The sequence below is a fragment of the Pleurodeles waltl genome, chromosome 11 (assembly GCF_031143425.1).
Source record: "Pleurodeles waltl isolate 20211129_DDA chromosome 11, aPleWal1.hap1.20221129, whole genome shotgun sequence".
Taxonomy (NCBI): Eukaryota; Metazoa; Chordata; class Amphibia; order Caudata; family Salamandridae; genus Pleurodeles; species Pleurodeles waltl.
The window spans coordinates 78615503-78641439 of NC_090450.1; the positions used below are offsets into that span (position 1 = coordinate 78615503).

General features: G+C 48.1%; 1 protein-coding gene across 3 annotated transcripts in view; it reads right to left on the reverse strand.

Moving 5' to 3' along the window:
• Positions 1–25937, reverse strand: part of MCF2L2 (MCF.2 cell line derived transforming sequence-like 2) — a 1607631-nt gene that overhangs the window by 136664 nt on the left and 1445030 nt on the right. The window lies entirely within an intron of this gene.

The following is a 25937-nucleotide window of genomic DNA, read 5'->3' on the forward strand; positions in this document are numbered from 1 at the left end:
AAGAAAATATGTTGTTCTAATTCGTATAAAGATTACACTTTTCAACAAATCCTATCAACAACCTTAGTGTCTAGATTCTGAACTGAATGTGATTCCACAAAATTTAAAACATTTTCAGAAACCTTGCAATTTGACTCTAAGTGTAGACTCATCCAAACTCAATTAACATGGGAGGTCTCTGGACTTGAATTGACACTAACACGGATCACCCTCTTTCAATCTAAACTAGATCCTACATACTATACACACTGCCTCCCAGAAGCAGGTGCTCATCTATGTATGGAGGTGAGCCAAGGATTATAAAAAGACCACATGTGAGATAAAATAAGTACCAATTCATGAAATGTATCAACTCTGGATCTCCATTTACAAAAGAAATGCTGGAACCCTATCACTACCCTTATGGTGTATAAATATGTTATAAAATGTAGAGGAAAACATAGAAACTCTGAGAGTGAACAGGTTTTACATTTCACATTTGCCAGTAATACAGCAATTCTCAGCAAGCCTGTGATTTAATATTTAGATTCCATCCATTTGCATGCACACTTCTACTTTTTGCTTTCCCATCAAAGTGTTTGTGTACATCTTTCTAACATCTAAGAGCTGAAGCTGCCTTATATTATGGCATGTGGTTCCACACAAATATCCAAACCAAAATGCTAATATTAATATGGAATTGATTAAAGCAACTGCTGAGGCAAAATAGGGTCTTGTCAGGGGGCAAGTCAGATTAATACGTGTTTCAATGGTTCAGATTGAGACGGTATCTTCTGCTACATGGACTGTAGTAAAAACATTCGCTCAATTACTGAACAAAATGTGCACTGCCATTGTGGTGAGGCTTCTACAGCAACAAACAACATGGTGATGGAAGGAATGCTGCATTATTCTCTACCAATTGCTCAGGGACACATTCCAGATCATCATGTTTCACCCACAATGCCATTCTAGATCTGCGATATGAAAATCTGTATTGACCCTTTTCCAATAGGAAATCCCACAGTACTAAGCAGGCAAAATGACCTTCTGTGTGGACTTTTGAATCAATGCATTAGTGACCGATGAAAGTACGGAGAGATGGCCACTTGACCGCCTGGTAGATGTCTAAAACTGGAACACATGAATTAAAGCAGCAGTTTATGCCTCTGTCCTGGCGGAATGAGCCCACAAGCGTTCAGGGCGATACTTTTTGACATTGCACAACAAAGTTTGATGCAGAAGACAATTCACTTTGCCATGGACCCTTTCTCAACAGCCTTTCCTTTCTTTACACCAGTGGACCAAACAAACTGCTTATCACCAAACTGCTACTCCTATGTCCTAGCAATGTAAACACTAATAGCACAGATTGATCCATTAGATGGATAAGGTGGATAAAAGAATGCAGGAAATGTGAGGGCCTGCCCCACATCAAATGGTGACACCACTTTCCGGAGAAGGGAGGATGCACACATCCTAAGCACCAATTTGTAAGTAAAAGAGGTAAATTCAGATTCTGAATTGACAAGGCCAGCAGCTCAGTGATGTAAAGTTTAGATGTTATTGCAATGCGAAACACTTCGGCATAGTGAAGGGGCCGAGGCAATGCACTTTTAGAAAATGCATTGCAGTGGTGATCTGAATAAAGAGAGCTGATCAGGCAAACAAAGTAAGGTCGACAGTGCTGATAACTAACAATTAACGATACCCACAAGCAAAGCCTTGTTGGGCCAAACACAACAAAAATATAGGAGACAAATGTAATCTGTATAGAGTCTCTCTTCACACCAAGCTACAAACTTGAAACAACAGAACAAATAAATTGATTTGGTAGACGGATGACAAATAGTGCGAATGCCATCAACCACCTACGATGGTAGATGAATCTCCTAAGACAAGTCTGATCAATTTCAATCCATTAAGTTTGAGCTTGTGAAGGCTTGTGTGCAGCACCCTACTTGGCTGCTCGAAAGCATGTACTCCCAAAGGGGAAGCCAAAGTGTAGGCTGATACACAGGGTCAGCAGATCATGGTTCCAGACCCTCTTGACCCAACCCCGGGCCATCAGAATCAACTATGTTCAGTCCCACCTGACTCTCTTCAGGAACCCCAGTAACAGCAGCAAAGGCAGATGCATATAGAATATCAGAGTCAGACTGAAGGTGGAATGTGTCTTCTAGAAACCTTTGAAGCATAAACTCAAGTGTGGCACGAGCTGAACAACTTGTATTTCCAGAGGTAGCAAATAGGTCTACAGAAGGCACACTGCAATGGGCGTAGTTATCAGTGCTTTGATCAGATGCAGATGTCACTCATGATTGGCAAAATCCTCCTGAGTTTCTGTGCCCTGATGTTGAGAGATCCCACTATGTGCCAGTCAGGCAAAATCCAGTGAATTGCCAGATATCAGCTAAGCTGTACAGCATCCAGCTGGGAGCCACAAGACCCTACTCCGCCAAGCATGGCAGTTGTAAGGTCTGTTAGCACATGGATATCAACCTGCCTCTCACAGAAAATAGAAAGGCCTTTAGGTACAGCTGGATGGCGAGCAGCTCTAGAAGATTTATGTGACAGTGCAGCTTCACTTCAGATCAGAGACCCCTGAAATCCACCTCATTCAGGTGACTCATCTGTCCCTACTGTGAACTCGGAATGGGGCAAACGACTGGCTGCACATCATATTGGCTTTACCGTCCATCACACAAGGTCATGAAGTCCCTATCAAGGTAAGGATTCTGTTCAAAAGCCATCCCCAGTGCTAGGCCCACTGTTCTTACAGATCCCACTGAAGAGCAAATATGCCATTGTCTTTGATGCATCAGCAGTATGCAAAATGCCAGGAGTCCAAGCAGCCTCAGAACTATCAAGACCGGAATAGAAGCTGTCGCTCAAAACATCGAAATTACAGCCTGAAGGTCCTAGGTTCATTGAGGGACCAGGAAGGCTGTACGGACAACTGTGTCTAGAACAGTCATGAAAAGGAGACTCTTCTGCACTGGATGGAGATAATAGAGAACCTCAGGCTGGACAGGAATGACACAGTTGTCTGCAGGGGGTCCAAGACCAGCTGCAGCTAGCCCACCTTCAGCAGCCAGTTGTCCAGGTACAGGACCACTTGTATTCCTGTCCTGTGAAAACGTGCATCAACCACTGACATTAAATAATTAAGGAAAATAATGACTCAAGAGGGACTCATGTAAATAAAGTTTTTTCACCTTATGGTACATATGTGATCGCACCACATGTAGCCTACCAACAGGTCAATAATAAATTAAATACTAGTTTCATGATCAAAGAAGTAACATATATTTATAAATGGCAAATATTCCTCATATCAATATATTGGCAATAGTGAAGTATGTGGTGTCCCCAGTGTTTACACAAGACAAGCTGTGATACTACTTACTCGAAAAACTGTGTAAAATTAAAAATAAATGCCACAAAATACATATAGTTACAGCGCTGGGTATGAGGTGCAATCACTCTCACATCAACAACTCGGTTTGGTAGTGGAGCCTGTTTGTAATGATGATGATGATGTTTCGACCTTCTGAAATTAGTTGTAAGGTGAGGGCGGTATTAACCTTAAGGGCCCCTTAGAGTGAAAATGTTGTGTATAAATAGTTTAGAGAGTCCAGCGGTGAAAAGAGGGTGTAAGCAGCCTGGTGGGGGAGCGCCTAGTTATTTATAAGCTGTTAAAAGGAATTGTGGTGGGTACAATCAGGCCGCGAAGACTAACAATTTCTTCCACCACACTGTTAGTTAATTAAGTATGGGAGGTGTGGGGAAAGTAGAAATCCAAAGCTGTGTACGCTTGTTGGATTGAGGAGGGTTGGATGTGCTAAAAGCTGAGTTCTTGCAAAGCCCTCAGGCAGAGTAAGGTCGAATGCCTATACTCTTCGGAGAAGACAGTCAGGATTATCCGCCGTCTAGTGGATGCAGTGCAGATCGCTGATGGCAGACAGTGTCAACCACAAGAACTCGGTGTTTGTACCAAATCTCTGTACAGAATCTTCCAACACTTGCTACAACAAATTATGTACCTCCAAAATATCTCTGTGCCTCTGATTCTCTGGGATATGGGTGAAACTTTGATATTCCTTGAAGTGAAATATAAACAATTTCTTTGGAACTGATGTTAAAGAATTTTGCATAACCTCCCTTCCTCCTCAGATTAAGCAACTATCTTTTGCTTATTGTTTCTGATATACTGAGGATTGTTTCTTAAAATGAAATGTAAACCAACCTTCAGCAATACATAGCTCAAACCAGTATTAATTAATCACTTAATCACTTTTCTTAGCACATGCAGTACCTGAAATACAAATATATGCATCTTGAAACTATCAACATCTTTTAAAGGTAAAGATGGTCCTTTCTTTTTCTCACATGGTTTAGAATTCAGAAATACAACAAGAAAATATAAGTTTATAATTCTTTAAATAAGTCTCTGAAACAGTACTTTAAGCTATTCAAGTTTCTAAAACTCATGTCTTAATTCATTAGAATACTCCTCTGTGTTTAGTTTCAACCTTGAAGTGAACTTCAAAAGGAAAATAATCCACCTCCCAGTTCTTCATATGGTCTGGTAACAAAGTCCTGGCTGCAGCAACAGATTATCTCAATTGTTTATCGATGACAGTCCATCCAATACACATACTCAATATCTTCAAAATGGCTGCCAACATTTCCAAACATCATGAGACTTCCCATATGTGTGTTGAGTTGTCTATGCACAGTGCATTTACTGAGGATACTCCTTTGGCCAAGCAGTGCAGACATTCTGAGTACACCACCAACCTCTTATTTCCCGGAGTGAACATAGCACTAATGAGTTCACAGTACTGTGCTCTGTGGGCATGGTGTCCCTGAAATGTGAATCTGTGCCGCAGATCATGAACTTAGTGCACATGAAAAAATGAATTGTGCTTAGGTACCTGAAAACTACCCAACACGTCGCACACATTGTATTGCTTTTGAAATTATAAAAAAGATGATTTCAACATTTAAATAGGCTTCTTAGTGCACTGTGCTACTTTAGGTGGATGGGTCAGGCACTGGATCTGAGAAGGCCTGTTAAGTCTCTGTCTTGACTGCCAGAGGGTAGGGCAACTCTTTCCAGGAACCACAGTGTCACCCTGCACAGAATTGCTCATCTGAAAGACTCAAATATATGGTCAATAGGGATCACAAAAGGCATAAAACTCCTTGGAAATCTTGTTGTTAGTAGCAAGACACTAACTTCTCACTGACATCAGGGAAGAGGAAAAAGTAAGGCAAATGCATCAAAATCTAAGGATCAAAAATCAGAGACTAAACAAATGAAGCAATAGGGTAAAGTGACTAAAGGTGGCAGTATAAATGCATCACAATGCATCCATCCCTCGTTGTACCTTCTTCATTCTCGCAAGTTCTGGTAAGCTCGTGGCATGGACATAACAGGATGTCAACCTGCAGATCTTTGTTTTTTGCGGCTAATGATAATTGTGCAAAGGTCTTCCCCTACCCAAGCATATTTTAAGATCCGCTCTGGTGTGCCTCTTACCTCCCTTGCACCCCAACTGCCATTGACTTTGTTCCATTAAGAAACGTCCCCCAATTGACTTTCTCCACCCTTGTGGTTCAGTCTCTTATTTGCCTCGCCTCATCATAAGCATCAGACCTCCCTTGAGATTCTATTACTTTTACACTTATTTCATATTCCAGGATATTTCATCACTTCTCTTGGCAACTAAAAGAGAGGTCCTGAAAGTCCAGCTGAAATCACAGCAACTCAAGTCGCCAGATGCAATCTGCCTCTGCTATAGTGGGTGTTATCATGGGAAGCGTAGGGATGGGGACAAAAGTTCTAAAATAAAACCCTGGGGGGAAGTCCTTTTAATCTCCATCTGTTCAGCCCTCTCACTCTGCTGGCCAATAGTGCCAGTTATAGGGGAATGAAAATGTTTGCACGGCAGCACTTAGGTGAACATTTATACTTTCAAAGGCAATATTTCCCATCATCTCTCCTTCCTTGTCAGGCCTTTGTTTACCTTAGAAAAAAAGGCAGAAAAACTCAAACGAAAAAAATATATATTTAACTTATTTAAATTTGTAAAGTCGTCTAGCCAAAATAGCTACTGCTAATTTGTTTCAGCAAAAAAAATAACATATAGACCAAAGGACCGATTTCATGTGAGACACATTAAACCTTTCTGGATATTTAGCTGGCAATGTTTTTGTGTTCTGGGATATGAAGTTCTGATTTTCATTAGGTTTGGTCCTAAAACTCTCAGCACGCAAAGTGATATTGGCTAAAATGCTGGACTAGATGAGTTGGGTCATTTTGAAGCTGAACGGAACGGAGCAAATTGTACATATATGTGGAAGCACTCCACTCTCATTCTAACAACGAGTAAGAAAATTCACAGGAAGAGTCCAGCCAAAAGTCTGATTTGATTTCTAAGAGACAAGGAAAGAGGAAATGCAACCAGGATAATAAAGATTACTGGTAAATAATTGACGTGTAATATCTGTATCGCGTGACATTTATTCAAATGTATAGCTTCTAAAATGCACATGCAGAAAGAATTAATATAGAATGCCTGGTTGACTGCTGTGCATAAGCCGAGGGAACATTTTTGTCAGGTACTGCATAAATTATCTATTAGAGAGTGGCAGGGCACACAAAACCCTTTGCCACTTACTAGCAAGATGTTAGGCAGTCTGTGGTGGAAACATTGACACTGCTTTGCTGCAATGCATAACCATCTTTGCTGTTTTGCCGACAGTAAGAAGATTGCTACAGTACTATAATTGCCGACCTTCTTTAAAAGATTTTGTATATGTTCCCCTCCTGTGATCCTGCAGAGACTTGGTGGTGCATCTGTTAAAATGGTCGAGAGACGCCACTGGTTCCTTTTATTGTGAATTGAAAACTCATGCCATCATCTTGCTCTTGTGCTCTAACACTGAAGCTGTTCTTATGCGCAAATATTATCTAACTTTGCACATATCTTCAAAGTGACCATACGTGCATTTCTATCTGCCCAAGCAGCATATCACCTATCCTTGAGAATAGTCTGGGAGTGGGTAACATAATCAAATAGATAGCAGTCTGAGGAGTTCAGTGCACATAAGGGAGAGTGCACATCTTGAGTAATCTCTACAGCACGGTATGTATGAATGTTTGTTATTATTAAATAAAATGCAAATTATTACATTTTTCTAAATGCATAAATGACTCTTTAAATGTGAGCGTGTGTGCTGCAATGGATTCACAGACAGGCGGATATACAAGTGGGTTGGATACAAATACATCAAACATACATATATAGATAACCATATTTCCTATATAGGAACAATTGCTTCTCAGCTCTGGCTGTGAAATAGGACCATTCCTTTTAAAGTAAGGTGTATGATAGACCTGTGATCAATTCCCGTGACATTACGTTCTGTGACATCATTGCACCTTGCCTTTCTTATTTATTTCTGCCACTACTTTTTAGCACTTGAGCCTTGGACCCGAAGGTTTTGTCATAGACTACTGTTATAATGATGGAAGATTATGGCCATGTATGAGCAGAGAGAAAACAATGACAGAACCAATCCAAAGAAGGAAGGCAAACCGTCAATCAATCAGAGAATTTGTAAAGCGCACTACTAACCCGTGAGGGTCTCAAGGCGCTGGGGGGAGGGGTGGCTGCTACTGCTCGAACAGCCATGTCTTGAGATGTCTCCTGAAGGTAAGTAGGTCCTTAGTCTGATGCAGGTGGGTGGGAAGAGTGTTCCACGTCTTGGCAACGAGGAGGGAGAATGATCTGCCGCCGGCAGTTGTTCTGCGAACGCGTGGGACGGTGCAGAGGGTAAGGTCGGCGGAGCGAAGTTGTCGGTCGGGGTGCAGATGGAGATCCTTCTGTTGAGGTATTCTGGTCCAGTGTTGCACAGTGCCTTGTGAGCGTGGCTGAGGTGTTAACGTGATTCGTTTGTTGATGGGGAGCCAGTGTAGATCTCTCAGGTGGGCTGTGATGTGGCCGTGGCCGGGGATGTCCAGGAACGTGCCGAGGCGTTCTGTATGTATTGCAACACAGTTAATAGTATCCATAGATAATTCCATGGATAAATCGGATAGTTCGTTTTAAGCCAATTGACTAGCTTACGTGCTCTTGATACAGGTGCATTTGAAGATGCTGAAGAGTTTGAAAGAGGATTGTTGATGTTTTCAAAATATGCAGAAGCAGTTCGTGCAAACACTGGATCCGGTATTGGAGAAGGAGAACTGACAGATGTATCCCTTGGTGGTTTGTAGTAAATTATTCCATCCGTTTGTGTTGAATTTGAGTAATATTGCTCAGAATTTTGGACACTTCTTATCCTAGATGTAGAGACAGGTACTAATGAAAGTTCAATTTCCACCCTCTCCAAGCTTGGGGGAGTCTATCACTGTAGGTTAAATTTTGGAGAGGCACATCCTGACTAGCATTGAGAGGGGTTCGAGAACTGCTCAGGGGTCCTCATGGTCTACTGTGTAGGACTGGTCACAAGGTGTAACTTGACACTGACAATTGAAACAAAGCGATTTTCTTGAGAACCAGGCAGCAGTGGTAGAATGACAGTTCTGGTACTGTGTATTCCCAAGACTGGAACCGGTGCTCGATATGAAGGGCCAAATTCAATTTTTACAAGAATCTTTTCACGCACTAGATCCCCAACTTTTGAATCCAGCCGGTGGATGTTGTTGGTGTATCCCTCATTCACAAGGTGGTGACACATTTAGATGAGTTTTCATCATTGAACTGTTGTAATTCCTACAAGACAAAGGGGGTCATTCTGACCCTGGCGGTCATTGACCGCCAGGGCCAACGACCACGGAAGCACCGCCAACAGGCTGCCGGTGCTTCCTGGCCAATTCTGACCGCGGCGGTAAAGCCGCGGTCAGAAAAGGGAAACCGGCGGTTTCCCGCCGGTTTTCCCCTGGCCAGCGACCCCCTTCCCGCCAGCCTGTTCCTGGCGGTTTACACCACCAGGAAGAGGCTGGCGGGAACGGGTGTCGTGGGGCCCCTGGGGGCCCCTGCACTGCCCATGCCACTGGCATGGGCAGTGCAGGGGCCCCCTAACAGGGCCCCATTAAGATTTTCAGTGTCTGCTTGGCAGACACTGAAAATCGCGACGGGTGCAACTGCACCCGTCGCACCCCAGCAAATCCGCCGGCTCCATTCGGAGCCGGCTTCATCTTTGCTGGGGCTTTCCCGCTGGGCCGGCGGGCGATCTTTTGAAGATCGCACGCCGGCCCAGCGGGAAAGTTAGAATGCTCCGGTTTGGGCGGTTTCCGCCCAGCGGGCGGCACCCGCCGCCCGCCGTGGTCAGAATGACCCCCAAAATGTGTGTCTGCTGCCACTGCACCAGGGCCATCAAGATCTAGGACATACATAGGTACACTTAACAGTAGCAGTCATAGAGGTGGCCCATTGAATCCAATGTTGATGTAATGCTTTTGTGCTTGGAACTGTTGGTATTGAGGTCACAACAACGATTTGTTTTCCCTGGGCTAGAGATATCTCTTTTATGACAGTCATTTGAACATCAGTCAGAATGTTCTCACCGGGAGCAAAGCGTTGTTCAGCTGTTAAATACAAATGTGATTTGTATGCTATAGGGCCTTATCACCTTCATTGAATGTTACTTAAGTGAACCCAATGGCACCAGCGAGTACTCTGATGACCAAGTTTGTTTTAGTATCACATGTGTGTTGTGTAATGTCCTGTTGTAATGCTCTAGGAATGTATGTGTGTTCAACTATCCAATATTTACTTTACAAATCTGGACATATAGGTAATAAAGTGGTGTTATGCATTGTGCATAATCTGGAATGTACGTTCTGGCAAAACTGAAAAAGCCCAGTAACAGCGGTAGCATTTTGATGGTATTTGGTGGTTGTAATTGCGCACACTTTTCTAGAAAGTGGGGCGCTAGGCTCTTTACTTCATCTGATAACTCGTATCCCAAGAACAGGCCACTGAGAAAGGCAATTTTTGTTTTCTTAAAATTAAATTTGTAGCCTATTTCATGAAACCCACCACAAAGCGGTCTACTGGGCTTCTGTGTGTGACCAGGACATCATCTGTTATGTAGATGTCATCTACGTAGGACAATGCCTCAGGGTCAATGTTGTGTAGTATGGATGTTACACGTGCTGAGAACAGTCCAGGACTGTTCTTATAACCTTGCGCAAGCTAAAAAAAAGTTCCTATGCGAGCCTAATGCGCTGAAGGCAGTCAAATCCCTGCCTTCAGGTGCTATATTTTGGCAGAAAAAAGTTGGACACATCCAAGGTTGTTTTGTATTTTTTGCGTACTAAATTGTTGATAAATACTGCGCTGTGTGCATTTGGTATAGCAAATGTGCGTTTCTGACTGTTTAAGTGCCTGTAATCTAACACTATTCCATATGAATGGTCAGGCTTAGCTACAGGGAACAAAGCGTTGTTCATTGGTGTTATGCCGGATTCAATCACAACCTGGTACTCAAGTTATTTGAGTATTTCTCTCACTGGTGCTTTAGCCTCATATTTAATGGGGTACTGTGGTTGTGGAAATGGAGTTGATCTTACCTGTATTATGTGATAGGGCAAGTCTTTGTCCCATCCTACATGGTTGCAACACAGTGCCAGGGCTTGTGCCAAAGCCCAATCTACTTTATAAGCCTCTCTCAATTCTTCAGGAACAAGAACCTAGAAATATGGCATAATGACGTCTTCCCCTAGTAGGAGTTCACAGACAAACTATGGTGGCCAGTCTTTTTCAGCCAAAAGGATGTCATAACATAACATTAGTTTTTTCCCAGAATATATCTTTAATTGTGAGGTCTAAGTCTCCCACAATTTGTATTTTCACATTTTTCACATATTAATTTTTGTTGTTCGGAATGCATGCCTCTCTCTCTGCGTATATATCCAGTTGAGTCCTGGAAGGAACGAGCTTGGGGTGTATCAATATACTGTATCTTTCAGGCATTTTTAAACTATCTCTATTTCTCAAATTGTAGAATTTCTCAGAGGTTTCTGAGCGTGGAGATTCTTCTCTCTGTCTTGTATTATCTTTATTTTGTTTTTGTCAATCCCAGCATTTTTTAGTACCCTTTGTTGCTTGTTTGGTAGAATCCTTATTTGGATTTAACTTGTAGTTGTGGTTTACTTGGTCTGGCCCCCAGACTATCACGACCAATACTAAAATGGGTCTCAGTGATAATCTTTGGCAGCTCACACTCCTGATCCTGTACCTGAGCTCACACTCCTGATCCTGTACAGGAACATCCCAGAGCTGTTGGTGTACTGCCAATGCTACTACTTCCCCTTTTACGGTTACTTATAATGATCGAGGATACTGTGGCAAAATTGCCCATTAATTGCATCCCAAGATCTAGGGCCGGGGCAGCCCCATATTCATCCTGAATTTGCTTTAACACTTCCTGAAGATTCACAAGTTTTGGTGTACCGTGTGCAGTAATGTAGAGTGCTGAAAACACTGCACCCTAAATTGTACAGTTATCCCTGACGCAGCCACCCCAAATGGCAAGCACATTGTGAGAATTTGCCCTTCTGGTCCCAGGAAGGAAGCCCAACCCCCATACCAGCATTCAGAGGTGAAGAAGAGGTCTGTTAGTCTGCTGGGAGTCCTCCCATGTAGATGAAGAGGAACCAAAAGGTATCTGAAGAAACTGCAAGGAGGTGCAGCATAAGATGGCAAGCTGGCTGGAATATCCCCTCTACCCTAGTGTGGGCAGTGCGATGTTTTATAATAAGATATCTGTTATTCTAAGAACTGCCTTGACATTACTACATATATTTTTCTGTGTAGGGTAGACAATGTACTCTTTGGACCGGTAATACCCGGTAAATATAGTGTACAGCCTTGGGCTTAGCACAAGATGAAAATGATGTGCAAAGAAATGAATAACAAATTCTGTGTGGAAGGACAGCTGATAAAAGAATGAAAAACTTCTCCACAAAAATGAAGCTTTGCTAAAATAATAAAAAGAATAAAAGTGAAATGTAACTAGGTGAGAGGGCACAGGCCTCAGTCCCAGGACTAAAGAATGTGCCAGTGTAAATGATAAAATAACCTCACAACACTTTAAAAAAGCCCGCTAACTTGCTTTTGATGCAGAGGTAGCACCAGCAATAATATCAATATGAATGTACAATGTTCAGTGCTTGAACTGGAAATAATTTCCTCTAGGAACCCATAAATTGGGGATCAAGGTCTGGCAGTAGATAGAGAGTGAAGTCACAAGGGGCTAGTCATGAAAAGCAGAATCTGACAGTCAACTTATACATTTATGTTTTTTTAAACTATGCCACAAACGTTACTGATAACGATTACAAACTTGTCAGTATATCTCTTCTGGATTACATATTTGAGCACTTTAATGCTTCTTAATATATAATGTCCACTCTACTAGTATGGCCGATATATATCTCGTACATTGTAACCCTGATTGTCTTATGTAACATTTTCTGTACACTGATTTACTTCCCGTTTTACTTTGTTGGCAAATTTTGCCATTAAAGCCCATATAGAAATAAAATATCAGTAAAATAAAAACATTTAAAATCATCTAAAAAGACTGATGAAAAGAAAGTCCAGATATAGCAGTATAACTAATAAAGTACAAACATTGTCCCTGATACTAAGTAAATTCTTAAAACACGTAAATTACATATACTGCAATCTAAAATCAAATTGAATAATAAAAATAACATTTATACAGTAACAGCCTGTTTTCATAGATACAAGCACAGACTGCATTGAAATCCCCCATACTTAGCCAAATAGCATTTAAAGGTACTACACAACTTCACAATGCTATCTCAGAGTCCTGCTATCACAACAGTCAAGGAGCTGCCCTCTTCTGCCTCCATTTTCACATATGTAAGAGGAAATGGGAAACAGCAAATACTATTGAATGTGTTGTGTTGAATCTTAGTATCCTGGAGGCTGTCCTAAAGTCCCTAGCCCCCATATTGCAGCACAGAGGCAATATCATTTATTTTCCTGTGGACATGATAATGAGGGAGGAAAAAAGAGAACATAATCGATACATTCTTTTTCTTAGGGACAAAAGGGACAAGTCATGTCTAGTTCAGTAGGGAGACGTTGCAATTTCACAGTGACTATACGAAGTGGCAAGATCCCAATTCGGAATTTAATGTACAGGGCTTTAGCAAGCGGGGCATCAATCACATCAGATACTCTTCTATAGAGAAAACATCTTTGAACTCAAGAGAGGCAGAGTAGAAGAAGTCCACCCTCCCAGCCCTGTATAACCCGTCGTCCACATGCCTCCAATAGATCCCCTTGAGATAAGACTTTGGTACTCTGCATGCAGTCTCTGGATTCGTACAAAGGGTCTCACATCCTAGTTCAGTCAAGCTGCATTTAATAAACCCTAACCATGAGATCCCAGCAGCCCCAGGGAGCTTTAAAATTTCCGCACAAATCAAATACGACATATTGGCCCTCATTATGACATTGGCGGCCTGAACCTCGCTAGCCCTAAATTAAGTTCCCTGCTGGGCCGGCCCAGTGGGGAACAGGGCCTTAACATTGCAGCCGGCTCCTAATGGACCTGGCGGCAATGTGGCATGCAGCGGGTGCAGCCTCACCCGTTGCGCATTCCACTGCCTGTAATTCGGTGCCTAGTGCATGGGCAGTGCCCCCTCAGGTGCCGCCTGGGTCCCCCATTCTGCCAACCTTTCCATGGCGGTGTAAACCGTCATGGACAGGCTGGAAGATGGGGACTTGTAATCCTCAGCGCTGCCCTGCCGGATTACAACTGCTGGGACCGCCAGGCTGTTGGAGATGGGACCGTGGCGGCTCTGCCATGATTATAATGTAGCGGTCCGACCGTCACCGTGACCCCTTAAGTCTGCAGAGGCCCAGACCCATCTCCAATACAGCAGGGTTCTAAGTCTTATTCTATGAGCAAGTGGTCTACAGCCTAATGCTAACCAAAGGGGGATAAGTGGGGCACTAGTGGGAAGGTTAGTAAGGAGTAGTAAGAAATGATTCTTCACCAGCTCCATGTTTCTTATGTTCTTGTGCCTCCAAAGTTGCCCACTGTATGATGACCCACCCCAAGAACTGATAAGTTATAGATTTGGAAGGCTGAGTATGTTGGGAGGAAACCGGAACCCTGCAGAGCCCTCAAGATGCCTCCTGTTTAGTGCTCTAGCCTGAGTTTGCACTTCTGTATCTGGGATGACCAACCAAATTGCTCAGTGAGAGTGTACCTTAGATATTCAAATTTACAAACCCTTTCCAGGGGGACACCATTAAGAGCTGGTTGTGGACGTGTCGTGCGACAGGGATTCAAGACCATATACTTGATTTTATTAAGATTGTTCTCCAACCCTCTGTGCCTGCAGAAGACACCAAACTGGTCTAACAGATTTAGGATACCCATGGGGGATTTTTTTAGACCAATAAGGTGTCGTCCGCGAACAGGACTACAGGGACCTTCCTATTGACCAGACTCACGGCATCATGCTTACACAACTCTAGATGGGCCAGCAAATCATTAACATATTAACAAGAGCTAAAACACACCCTTGCCTTACTACCCAAGTAACTGGAATAAGCGCAATCAGCTCCCTCTGGGAACCACATCTAACCTGAGTATAGTTGTTCAAATGAAGCCTATTGATAAAGGCAACAAGATATTTAGGGACAGTCAAGACCTTTCACAGGGCCTCCCTTGCGACAAGGTCAAAGGTCAAACAAAAGTCGTCAAAGACTACATAAATGCAACCCCCCCCATACTAACATATTTCCAGTAAATTAATTGCAATCTAAATACATGGTCGATAGAACGAGTCCCCACCCGAAACCCAGCTTGAAAGGGAATCAACAAACGCATATCCTCAATCCAGTCGTGCCATCTATCCAGCAAGATCCGGGTAAAGAGCTTCTGTGAACTGTTGATAAGGCTAATTGGCCAATAGTTAGAAGGAAGGGACCTTAAGCCCGTCTTAAAGATCAGAAGGATCTCGGTCCCCACCCACATAGGGGGCATTGGTAGCCTATCCATGATTCTGTTAAAATACAGTGCAAAATAGAGGCTCCAAATGTTTTTATCATCTTTAAACTGATCCCCTGATACCTTATCCAACCCTGGCACTTTCCCTGGTGTAATCTAATCTATTGCATTAGCCACTTCACTGACAGTGGTGGGACTAATATTGCAGTCAACCTGCCTAGATGGGGCTACCCCATGCAGAACCCTGTCCACTCGACTAGCCCCTACTGGTTCCATTGACACACCCAGGACAAACTCATGAGAGGGCACAACCACAGCTTTGGACTCTCCACTAGATATAATTGCAGCACTTCCTAAGTCATGCATTGTTTTCCTTTCACATTCATGGTGCCCCCCCACACCCCCTGTCGTATGCATAAAGTCCAGAAAAATGCTGAACCCAGGCAGCAGCAGTAATATTGCAAGTCATTGAAGCAGCAGATTCTGAGCACCCACTAGCTAGAATTTCCCAAAAGGAACAATTGTCTTTCCCTTTTGCTGCAGTCAGGAGGGCTTCCCATTTAAGCATTGTTTACTCTTGTTTAGCCTTTACTACTGTAGCTTTATAAAACGGCCCGGGCTTCCTGTATTGGGGCTCTGATCCCACATTTGATAGCAACCGTCATGGCATTCCTTGCTAACCTGCAAGAGCTGGTATACCATGGAGCCACTTTGGGCCTTTTAGGGAGAGACCTAGGCTCCACCATAAAACACCTATTTAAGAAGTGAAACATGGACTTGTTAATTGCATTATAATCCACCCATGAGGCAGCTACAAAGAGTTCCCTCCCATATCCAACAAGACTTTCCAGGGCAGTAGCAAGTTCCTCATGCATCTGCATGGCCAGAGTGGCAACAATGACACTTCATTTCAACCTGTGACAGTTACTAGTAGGTGTACGCCACCTGTGAAATGGTTCATTATTATTGGATATAATGTTAAGATCCAATGGGCTCAAAGTGAGGTCCAAGGCATTGTGGTCGCTGTCCTGCCACAGAATCACCTCCATATCTACTACTAGAAGCCACAACCTGATATCCATTACTATATAGTCAATACAACTAGTGCCTCTCTGTCGATTAAAAGTGCCCCTCCCCTCCTTGTCTGATGGTGTACTCCCATTAAAGGATGTTGGTGAGAGCAAAGGCATTTAATTGCAGGGCAGCAGGGGACAATTTCCTATTGGGCAGGAGAGAGAGCCCTGGCACTGCCCACACTTTATCCTCTTTCCCACTAAGAATATCAATGACGATGTCAAGAGGCTCAATATTACAATTAAAATCACCTGCCACAATTCTGTAAGAACCAGCAGAAAGGGATGGTGGTTGGGCATTAATTAGGTCATTGGTGGCTAGATAGGTCTTATTACCTTAATGTCTACAATACACATTATACAAACATAACAAAACCCCAGAATGGTAGCACACAATACATCAGGAGAATCAAGATCAATTGCTTCAGAAATACAGTTTTTAATCAAAATTCCAAGGCCCCCCAATGACTGGCTTTTCCCAGATGAAGATGCTGGGTGGTCAAAACTAGCGAACCCTGATCAAAATTATGGGGTAACAGCCCAAGTCTCCTGAAACCTGCAAATTTCAAATTGGGCCACAAAGCTACACTAGTCTGGGCAAGCAAGTTTTTTCATAATACCAGCAAGGTCCCACGAGACGAGCTTGATGTAAATTTTGGTGTTAGTCAAGGGGTTACTACTGGCGAACATGCTAGGAGGAACAGACGCAGAAAATTGAAGCCCATCAACTGTGAAGGATTGCAACATATTGCCAATATCAGAGGAACCATGAGCATCAAGGGTTGAATGTAGGGTCCATCAGCTACATGAGGTAATCCTGCATCACTACTAATGCCTGCTTCCATAACCCCTGCCAGGTCAGTCGCCCTATGCTAATCCAGAAAGGGAGGGAGTCAGTCATTACCATTCAGGTTTGAAAGTGGTAGATATCTATTACAAGTGTGGACAGAGGAGTCTCCTGAAGGATCCACTTAGTAGCGCGAGAACCATCTCCCGCTCAGCTGACTAGGAGGATTAGGTCTATAGAATGAACCTAGGGGAACAATACTAACAGCTGCTCATAAATTTCAAGCTACCTACAATTGATTATCACACAATCCCCTTCTATCGATTTTGCAGACTGACAAATCCACCCGATTTTCACCACAGTAGTATATCATCATACTTGAAAATAGAAAAATCAGTGTTCCGTGTAAGCCACATTTGGACAACAGTCAGGTGGCAGGTTCAAACACGGCTGAGTGCATGTGATACGATGATGGGACGTTTGCTCCTGAAGTGGGGGTTTATTTGCACAGTGAGCCCTATCTTGCCATTTCTACCCTTAACCAACGTTGCCACTGCTTGTTGTGGGCATGGACCCTGCCACAAGAGCTGGAGTGAGCATAATAGCGGTGGGAACAGATATTTCGGCAGGCAACAAGGACCTCTGCTCTGGATTGCGGTTGGTGTTGATGTAGCTGGCCCCATTGTTGGAAGGTACTCAGCCACGGGATTGCGTGGATGTTGGAAGATCCAGTAGAAGACTTAGCTTGGAAGATAGGTCCCGGATGGCCCCTTCCAGAGTGCATATCCTATCCACTAGGGAAGCAACTGAAGACATCACAATGGTTTGAACATGATCCATAGCGCTTTCCCAATCCAGTTTCAACGCCTCACCTCTCTCACTATAAGTGAAAAATAGTTACGACTCAGCCTGCGATGGGTTCAGACTTGATGTTTTACGTGAGCTAGTAGAGGAATAGACAAAGGACACTTGCTTCTTGGTGTGGCCAGGGACAGGACCTTGCTTGGTTTTCCTCTTCTTCCTAGCTGATGGTTAGCAAAAGCTAGTACTCACAGGCACATTCATTGAGCACACCCTATACATCATCAGCGGGGGTGCTTGGGTAATGGCCTCAGGTGTGGGTGAACTGCAACAACTTGCAGAGGTCACCTCGGTAGTACATAACTGTGGTAATAACCCACTCTCTAAAAAAGTATGGGGCCCCAACCCCTTATCAAAGGACCGGCGCCTCTCCGCCAGATGCATTTCGATGGCAACTACACTCACTGCTCAAGCCAGGAATGAATCTAACGTATAGCAATTCGTGGTTTGGCAGTGTCACTGTCCTTCCCCCAGCCAATTTGCGCTTGCCCATGGTTCTTTGCTGGATAACAGCAATGGGTACAATCCCTGCAATCAACGTAGTACAGTCAAGACAAACTTACCAAAATCGTTGTGGTGCAGCAACCAAAGGAGCCAGGAGGGGTGGCCCAGCCTAGCCTATTCTGAGCGAAGATGGGCCCATCCCAGCAAACTCATGGACAGTCAAGTGTGCAGGCAGGCAACCGCTTTCAAAGTGACTTGTGCTGTGGGATGCAGGTCGCGGTTTGAAACACATTCAGGATGACCCCACCCTTCTCAGGCATGATGCAGCTGGGGTATGTAGTCCCACCCCTGCAAGCTTGTGGAAAGCCAAGTGTGAGGGCAGGGAACCACTTTCAAAGAGAATGATTTGTCTCTGTGTAATGTCTATATATCTTGACACCTTTAAGTAGGATGAGTGGTGCTATAAAAGAATTAAAAATAAAACACTAAGGTGGTCATTCTGACCTCGGCTGTAAAAGGCGCCTACCGCCGGTCAGAAATCCTCCATAATCCCGCCGCGGTCGCGGAAACCCGCCACGGTCATTCTGACCCGCAGAAGGCAAACCTCCGAAAAACCGACCGCCACAACAGACCGCCAGACCAGCGGTCGGCGGAAAGGTGGAGGTGACCAAACCTCCACCGCCACGCCAACAGAAATACGCCCATCCCATTACGACCCACGAATCCACGCGGCGGTCATTCAAACGCGGTATTCCATTGGCGGGACACACCGGCGCGGTCAGAATACACACCAACGAACAAAACTCACCCACATTGGACAATTTGAATCCCACACACCTGATACACATACACACACCACTCCCACACACACAATACAATATAAAACACCCACCCACATCACCCACAAACCCCTACGCTTACAAAATCGTAAAGAAGGCAAGAGCGAGACACCAGCATCCAAAACATAACAGCCACAGCCACTCAACACCATCACCCACACACTATCCACACACAAAACAACACACACCACCACACTCAACTCACTTAAATACACATACTCCACCCCACACATCATACACACCACCCCATGGCACCCCAAAGACAACCCCGCTTCACAGACGAAGAACTCAGGGTTATGGTGGAGGAAATCGTTCGTGTAGAGCCCCAGCTGTTCGGCACACAGGTCCAATACACCAGCATTGCCCGGAGGACGGAGCTATGGCAGAGGATTGTCGACAGGGTGAACGCAGTGGGACAGCACCCCAGAAATCGGGAAGACATCAGGAAGCGATGGAACGACCTACGGGGGAAGGTGCGTTCCATGGTATCCAGGCACAACATCGCCGTGCAGAAGACTGGCAGAGGACCCCCACCTCAACCCCCACAATTCACATCATGGGAGGAGGAAGTCTTGAACATCCTGCATCCTGACGGCCTCGCAGGAGTCGGCGGAGGAATGGATACTGGTAAGTTGAAGCTTCAATACTGCTTCCCCCCCACCTGCATGCCAAATCAGACCCCAACCCTCACCCCCATCCTCGAACCCCACCCTCACCCCCACCCTCACCCCCACCACCATCCTCACCCCCACCACCATCCTCACCCCCACCACCATCCTCACCCCCACCCCCACCACACCTATTCCCCGCCAATGTCTCACCATCACAACCCACTCATCCCAAAACCTAGGCCTGCATGCGTCCACTAAGCATGGACACCCATCACCAAAGCATGCCCAATGCATATACACATCCCCCCCACAAGCCACCCTCACCAAAGCCCCCACACACGAATGCCAGCACTTGGGGACACGAGAACCCACAGATACACCCATATGCGACACATTGAAACTATAACCATACCTCTATACCCCTGCAGGACCCGACCGTCAACACACCGCGGCGGAGGGGCCAGAATTATCCACACCCCCCACCCAAGAGGCCGTCAGCGATGACAGCAGCTCTGTCGATCTGGACACCGATGACCAGCCCGGACCATCGGGGACCTCTGGACAGTCGGTTCCCCTCACACAGGCACAGGCCACTATAGACCCTAACCCCTCTGGGAACACCAGCACAGCTCCCACCCAGCGGGCCCATGCCTCTGTCTCCAGGGCGCGTCAATCTGCGGTGTGTCTACCACTACAGGGCACCCAGGATAACCCACCACCCCAACAACAACAGGGACCTGGGGGCAGTGGTAGTGGGCACACCGGCCAGGGGGCAGAGGCCCAGGGAAACAGGGCAACTCGGCGGGCAGCTGTGCGACAGGGGGGGGAGGAGAGGCCCAGGGAACCCACTCTCCACGAGGTCCTCACCACCATCATGGGAGCATACAACCGCTCCCAGGAGACGATGGCGACGGTACTGGCCCGGTTCCAGGAGATCCAGGTGCTGCAGGAGGAACACTATCGGGGGTACAGGGAGGACATCCGAGCCATCAACACCACCCTGGTTACCATGGTAGGGCTGCTGCAGGACCTCGTAAACAGCAGGGCGGACACTCAACAACACCCAAGGGCCCCTGCCACTAGCCGGGACCAAGAACAGCCATCCACCTCCGCCGGCGCTAGTGGACAGGAGGCCCCCGCACAGCAGCAGCCCACCAGACCCCCACCTCCTGCAGGAGAAGAACCACCCCGCAAGAGGGCCCTGAGATCTCGCAAGACAGAGTAGGATGTCAAGACCCCCGCCAGCAATGGATACCACCTGATGTCATCCCACTGTCCCACATTGTCACCCTGTCCATCCTCGAACTGCCCATGCTCCATCTCTCCACAGGCCTCTGGACAATGCACCTGTGTGACTGTTACTCTGGACTCTGCCATGGACATTCCTTCACCATAGCCCCCACCCACTTGAAACCACCCATCCCATTTTGAGCACTTCAATAAACACCTATTTTGCACCAAAATATCAGGAGTCTGGCTGTGATTTCAATAGATTGTAATTGACATGACAGTGCAAATATGTCCTTGTACATGGTGAAGTCAACAAACAGCTGCCACAAAGCTGTAGTCCATGGGGAAACGAAGCACAGGACTCGTAGTGGGGACCCCAGATCTGAAATAGGGAGGGAAAAGCCAAAACTCAGTCATCATACACTGGGGCAAATAGACAGGCAGCAGAGATGCTGCAGAGTAGTTAACTTTTACTAAATTATCTTTGAAATGTTACCTGTGTCCTATTGGAAGTACTGTTCAATGATTCTGTCCCTGTTGTCTGTTTCAGCCCCGTCGTCTTCCTCCTCGTCACTCTCCTCAGGTTCCACCGCTGCCACAACACCACCGTCTCGACCATCCTCCTGCAGGAAAGGCACCTGGCGGCGCAAAGCCAGGTTGTGAAGCATGCAGCAGGCCACGATGATGTGACACACCTTCTTAGGTGAGTACATTAGGGATCCACCGGTCATATGCAGGCAGCGAAACCTGGCCTTTAGGAGGCCAAAGGTGCGTTCGATCACCCTCCTAGTACGCCCATGGGCCTCATTGTACCGTTCCTCTGCCCTGGTCCGGGGATTCCTTACTGGGGTCAGTAGCCACGACAGGTTGGGGTACCCAGAGTCACCCACTAGCCATACACGGTGTCTCTGTAGCTGTTCCATCACGTAAGGGATGCTGCTATTCCTGAGGATGTAGGCGTCATGCACTGACCCTGGGAATTTGGCATTTACATGCGAGATGTACTGGTCAGCCAAACACACCACCTGGATGTTCATTGAATGGTAACTTTTTCTGTTCCTGTACACCTGCTCCCTGTCTCTTGGGGGAACCAAAGCCACATGGGTCCCATCAATGGCACCAATTACGTTGGGAATATGTCCAAGGGCGTAGAAATCACCCTTCACTGTAGCCAGTTCGCCCACCTCAGGGAAAATGATGTAGTTCCTCACGGATTTCATCAGGGCAGACAACACTCTGGATAACACCTTTGAAAACATGGGCTGAGACATCCCAGAAGCAATTCCCACGGTTGTCTGAAATGACCCACTTGCCAAGAAATGGAGTACTGACATGACCTGCACCAGAGGGGGAATCCCTGTGGGTTGGCGGATGGGGGACATCAGGTCGGGCTCCAGCCGGGCACACAGTTCATGGATAGTGGCACGGTTAAGACGGTAGGTCAGGATAATGTGGCGTTCTTCCATTGTCGACAGGTCCACCAGCGGTCGGTACACGGGAGGATTCATCCGTCTCCTCGCTCAACCCAGCGGACGGTGCCTAGGAAGGACAACATGGAGCACACAGTCAGGCAACCCACAGGTACGTACTCACAGCTAGCACAGTATACGATTCTCTATGCAGTGAATGGCGTGTATGAGTGGCTATGCAAGGCCTAGGCCTGTGTGACGCAGTTGAAATTGAGCCATGTGGGCCCTGGAAATGGCGGCTGCCTGACCTGTGAAGTGTGACAATGGGATGTGAGGTCAATGCGCTGGCGTGGCACACCGCGGCGGGCCAAGACCGCGGCGCGAAGCCGCATTGGTTAACATTGAAGCCTATGGGTTTCAGGAGCCAATGGCGAAGGGCGCCGGCGGTGGCGGGACACACCGCCGCGGTACGCACCGCCGCGGACGTGACCGCCATTTTCTATCTACTTATCCACTTGCGACTTGAACTTTCACAGGAGAGGACCTATACTGCAAGTGTTGCTGTGACCTCGGTCTGGAAGGGACAATGGCTGCTGCGACTGGGGAAAGGGCCCCTGCCTTCACTGGAGAGGAGTTGGAGAAACTTGTGGATGGGGTCCTCCCCCAGTATGCGCTACTCTACGGTCCTCCAGACCAACAAGTGAGTTTAATTCTATCTGGATTTGGGGCCACTGGCTGGCTTGGGGGCCTGGCGGGGATGGGGGGCATGTTGGGCCTGGCGGGGGGCCTGGCGGGGGGCCTGGCGGGGATGGGGGGCATGTTGGGCATGGCGGGGGGCCTGGCGGGGATGGGGGGCATGTTGGGGCTGGCGGGGGGCCTGGCGGGGATGGGGGGCATGTTGGGGCTGGCGGGGGGCCTGGCGGGGGGCCTGGCGGGGATGGGGGCCATGTTGGGCCTGGCGGGGGGCCTGGCGGGGATGGGGGGCATGTTGGGCATGGCGGGGGGCCTGGCGGGGGGCCTGGCGGGGATGGGGGGCATGTTGGGGCTGGCGGGGGGCCTGGCGGGGATGGGGGGCATGTTGGGCATGGCGGGGGGCCTGGCGGGGGGCCTGGCGGGGATGGGGGGCATGTTGGGCATGGCGGGGGGCCTGGCGGGGGGCCTGGCGGGGATGGGGGGCATGTTGGGGCTGGCGGGGGGCCTGGCGGGGATGGGGGGCATGTTGGGGCTGGCGGGGGGCCTGGCGGGGGGCCTGGCGGGGATGGGGGCCTGGCGGGGATGGGGGGCATGTTGGGCATGGCGGGGGGCCTGGCGGGGGGCCTGGCGGGGATGGGGGGCATGTTGGGGCTGGCGGGGGGCCTGGCGGGGATGGGGGGCATGTTGAGCATGGCGGGGGGCCTGGCGGGGATGGGGGGCATGTTGGGCCTGGCGGGGGGCCTGGCGGGGATGGGGGGCGTTGGGCCACTGGAAAGGAAAATGCTGAGTAACTTGAACGTGGTATTTCTCCCTCCCTGTACGTGTCACATAGGTCCGCGCCCATGAGAAGAACGGGATTTGGCGTGCCATCGCCAAGGAAGTCCGGGCCCTGGGGGTCCACCATCGACGGGGCACCCACTGCCGCAAGAGGTGGGAGGACATCCGCCGCGGGACCAAGAAGACCGCCGAGTCTCTGCTGGGGATGGCCTCCCAACGTAGGCGGGGTGCCTGCCGTCAACTGAGCCCCCTGATGTTCCGGATCCTGGCGGTGGCCTACCCTGATTTGGATGGGCGCGTGAGGGCAGCACAGCAGACACAAGGGGGTGAGTACAAGCATCATCTACTCTGTTGTCGTGCAGTGGAGGTGTCTGGGTGGGGGAGGAGGGCTGTGGGTCCCCCTAGGCCAGGGCGATATCTGTAGGCTGGGCACCCCCGTAAGCCCCTGTGTCCCCAGCCACCACCCTCAGTAGTGTGTCAGTACAGCCATCCCTGGGCCGTGTCATCCATGGGTGCAGTTGACAACTCTAGGCGTGTAGGGCATGTTCCACGGAATGCGTAGCGGACCCCAAGTGCGCAACTTAGTGCAGGGGGCATCTGTGTCTGTCATGTCCGCTAACTGTACCGGAGATCCATGTACTCAATATCCCTTTATTTCTCTCTCCCCCCCCCTTTTTGTTTGTCTTTCTGTGCTTGTGTGCATCAGCATCATCAGGCGGAGGAGAAGTGGCATCGGGGCAGGAGGGAGCTGCATCTCACATGGCCCAGGAGGGCCATGCCACAGAGTCAGACTGGACCAGTGAGACGGAGGGCGAGGGGAGCTCCACGACGGGGACGACTGGAGCCTGCAGCGACACGGACACGTCCTCGGAAGGGGGCTCCCTTGCGGGGGTGGCACCATCCGTGCCCCCCGCCATTACAGGTACAGCCGCCACCCAGCGCACCATCTCCGCCCTCCCAGCAGCCCCTCCGCGTTCGCCCCGTGCCCGCTCTGCCAGGAAGCCGGGCATCTCCTTCGCCCCAGGCACCTCAGGCCCTGCCCCTGTTACCCCCGCTGCCCTCAGTGAGGAGGTCATTGACCTCCTCCGAACGCTCATTGTTGGGCAGACTACCCTTTTGAATGCCATCCAGGGGGTGGAGAGGGAGGTTCATCGCAGCAATGCGTACCTGGAGGGCATTCATTCGGGTCAGGCTGCCCATCAGCGATCGTTCCAGGCTCTGGCCTCAGCACTGACGGCAGCCATTGTCCCTGTCTCCTGCCTGCCTCTACTAACTCCCTCCTCCCAGTCTCCTGTTCCTCTGCCTGTCCCACCCACACCATCAGACCAGCCTGCACACACCTCAACACCCAAGAGAAGCTCATCCAAACATAAGCACCACAGATCACGCAGACATTCACACACGCAACATTCCGATGCAGACATGCCAACAGTCACTACCACCTCTGTGACCCCCACCTCCTCGTCTCCCTCCTCCCTCCCTGTGACGTCTACACTCACACCTCCATTCACCTCACCATCAGCCAGTGTTTCCATCACCAGCACACCCTCCACTCCAGTCCGCACACGTGCAGTCACCACCCCCACTGCCATTTACACGTCCCCTGTGTCCTCTCCCACTGTGTCTGTCACCCCCTCTTCCACACCACACAAACGCAGCCACCCACCCACCCAACAGCCATCCACCTCACGACAGCCTATCCCTCCTGCACCTGCACCCAAAGACAGCAAACGTGACTCACCTACAACCACATCCTCTCCCTCCACTCCCATTCCCACTGTACCTACCACTCTCCATTGTCCCAAGAAGCTCTTCCTCGCCACTACTAACTTCTTTCCTGACCCTGAGCCCCCCCCTCCTTCTCGTCGGGGTAAGAAGAGCACCTCAGCCACCACCAGCCCTGCAGCCCCCTTGACAAGGGTGCAGGGGTATTGGAGCCCGCCAGCCCGCATGTCTGGATCTTCGCCCAGCAGCAAGGGGACAGCCAGCCCACCCCCTGGGAAGAGGAGCAGAAGGCGGAAGGGGCGCCGCAGGAGCCCGCCTTCTACATCCCCCCCGGACACCACCCAGAGACAGTCACCAGCCACAGCTCCAAAGGGAAGAAAGGGCCACAGGCCGACGACTAAGGAGGGCAAGGGCAGCAAGTTGGAGAGGTCAGGCAGCAGGCCTGCTGCCCAGGAGGAGCCCACAACCCCCATAGCCGCTGCCCCGGGAGG